This window comes from Arachis hypogaea, chromosome 2, assembly GCF_003086295.3.
Source record: "Arachis hypogaea cultivar Tifrunner chromosome 2, arahy.Tifrunner.gnm2.J5K5, whole genome shotgun sequence".
NCBI lineage: Eukaryota > Viridiplantae > Streptophyta > Magnoliopsida > Fabales > Fabaceae > Arachis > Arachis hypogaea.
The window spans coordinates 63,443,626-63,446,846 of record NC_092037.1 but is presented as its reverse complement, the minus strand read 5'-3'; positions in this window follow the sequence as shown (position 1 = coordinate 63,446,846).

Here is a 3,221-nt window from a genome sequence, read left to right as displayed (position 1 = left end):
CCCAATGCTTTAAAGGAACTGCCAAAAATAGAGTATTAAGCAAACATGTTTACCAAGATGAATAAGAGTATTCCTATTCCACTAGTAGCAAGCATATTCATCAGGATAAAACTATCACAAGAATACATGTTAATAACCAATTAACAACCAATCAGCCATATAATCAGCCATATAATCAGAACAAATGCATTATCAAACATCATAAACCAAATGCATTATTAATATGCATTATCCAGCATCAACAGGGGTGATCATGAACTTCTCAAGGAGAGTTTCATCCCCTGTTTTCCAGTTTCTATTTTCAGCACACTTTCTCCCCCTTTTGTCATCAAAGGGGCACCTGCAAAAAAAATTTTGATATAACAAATAGAGTATGCAAAATATAACACAAAAGTATCCACAGAGTACCATAGAGTTATAGTACCAACAGTATCCAACCTAACAAAACAAAGTATCAAATTGAGCCTAAGTATGCCAATATCAAAATAAAGAAAAGAGTAATTAATCATCAGAGGGATTAAAATCAGATTCTTCAACGCCTTCTTCACTACCAACTCCTAGCTTGTCCTCAAGATTTTTCAGCATCATCCTCTTTGTAACTCATCCTCCCCTAATGACTGAAACCTTATTCTCAACAGCTTCATTTGTTAAATCAACTCCAAAATACTCAAAAATGTTAGTGAGAAACATACCATATGGGAGACTAGCCTTTTTGGTATTCTTTACAGATTTCCACATATGCCTTATCATAAGGTATACAAAGGAGATTTGAGAAGAAGTAACAAGAGCAAAAAGAACAAGAAAGTCAGAAACTGTTACCCGGTGGCGTGAACCACTTTTTGGTATGAGAACATGAGATATGAGTTTGTAAAGAAGAATTGTCTTATCTGGACCAAGTTCCTTTAGAGTTGGATTCGTGCCATCCATTCTAGAGAGACTTTCACGGGTTTGATCTAAAGCCATCTGGTAAGTGATCCCAACCTGTAAATTCCATTTCTTGGACATGTATGCCCTTGGTCCCTTTTCTTTGTAGCCTAGAACCCTTCCGAGGGTTGCAGTATCAAGGATTATGTGAGCTCCCTTCACATAGGAATGAATGATGCCATCTATTAGTCGCATATTGGCATAAAACTCACGGACTAAACCGAGGTAAACCGGTTTTTGGATGTGGAGCAGTGGTGTCCATTGAAGGTTATCAAACAGAGAAGAGATATGGATTCCTTTGTTGGTGAGTGAATTAAGATTGACGAGGTAAGTAGCACAGAGATGATGTTTTTCCAGAACTGTATTGTGGAATTCATAGGATGCACAAGAGTCGAACCTAGACGGATCATAGTGAGAATGTGATTTTTGGAGCTTTTTCTTGAAATCCCATGTCTCCAAGTTTGTTGGCTCCTTGGTGTTATCCAAGACAAACCCTTAAGACTTCTGAGCACTACTTTCAGGTGTGGTTCTTTTTGGTGATGAGTGCGACGGCAATGGAATGGTGGAAGTGAGTGATTCTTCCTCTACTTCAATGCTTGGCTCTTTGTTCTTCCCAATTTTTCTTGAACTTTTGTGAGCAATCACCTTAGTGTGCATGGTTTCGGTCTGTTTGGTTGGAAATGAAAGAGAAGATGAAGAAGTGGAGTGGATATGTAAGTTAAAGAGAATGTCGAAGGTTGAGGTGAGTGAAGGAAGGTTAGAGAAGCATTAAATGCTGATGGGAAAGAGATAGTGGAGGAAGTTAATGACCAACAATGGCGCGGTTATTAATCAGGGTAGTTTCCAAGAGTTTGAAAAAGTGGTTTCCTTAAATCAAGGGATTAGTTGAAAGGAAAGATTTGATTTGACACTATGCTTCTTTCAACAAGATTTGATAAGACCACAAGGAGATTGTGATTTTCAAAAAATGAGGAACTAACAAAACGGTCATGGTGGGGTCAAAGAAGTTTGGTATGGCCCACGAAAATTAAATTCTGCGCAGCCTCCCCCTTGATCACAGTCCTTCCATCACTCTTATTTTTATCTCGTCCATTCCTACGAGACAAAACTGAACAGAATCAAAATTTCACAAATTATCAACAGAAACAAGATCAATCATTCCCAAGCTTTTTCTTAATGAACAGAATCTGTCTTCACAGATGAGTTTTGTAAAAATGTCAGCAAGTTGGTCTTTAGATTTTACAAATTGAATATCAATAGTACCCTTTTGCACATGTTCTCTAATAAAATGATATTTGATCTCAATGTGCTTTGTTCTTGAGTGCAAAACAGGATTTTTTGAAATATTTATAGCACTCATGTTATCACAAAATAATGGTATACTATTGATCTTTAATTTGTAATCTTCCAACTGCGTTTTTAACCAAATTAATTGTGAGCAACATGCAGATCCAGAGATATATTCAACTTCAGCTGTGGATAGGGCTACGGTTGCTTGTTTTTTGCTTGACCACATGTTAAGTGAGCTTCCAAGAAAGTAACATATGCCGGATGTACTTCGTCTATCCACTCTATCTCCCGCATAATCTGCATCACAAAACCCTACTGCACAAAAATCATCAGATTTTGGATACCATGATTCATAATCACTAGTTCCCTTAATGTATCTAATGATGCGCTTAACAGCCGAAAGGTGGGATTCCTTTGGGTGAGATTGAAACCTTGAACATACACCCACACTTTGAACAATATCTGGTCTAGAGGAGGTAAGATACATTAGTGAACCAATCATTCCTCTATACCGTGTTTCATCCACATCTTTGCCATCATCATCCTTTTCAAGTTTAGTGTTTGGATGCATTGGTGTTTCCATTGGTTTAGAGTTTTCTAGGCCAAATTTTTGGATAAGTTCTTTTGCATACTTTCCTTGGTGAATAAAGGTACCACTAGGAGTTTATTTAATTTGGAGGCCAAGAAAGAAAATAAGCTCTCCCATTAAACTCATCTCAAACTCACTAGTCATGAGTTTTCCAAACTCTTCTCACAAGGACTCATTGGCCGATCCAAACACAATGTCATCCACATAAACTTGAACTAGGAGAATATCATCATTAGATGCTTTAATGAATAAAGTTGTGTCCATGGTATCCCTTTGAAATTGATTTTCTAATAGGAAGGCACTAAGCCTTAAATACCAAGCCCTTGGAGCTTGCTTAAGGCCATAAAGAGCCTTAGAGAGTTTAAAAACATGATTTGGAAAATTATTATGTTCAAAACCGGGGGGTTGAGGCACATAC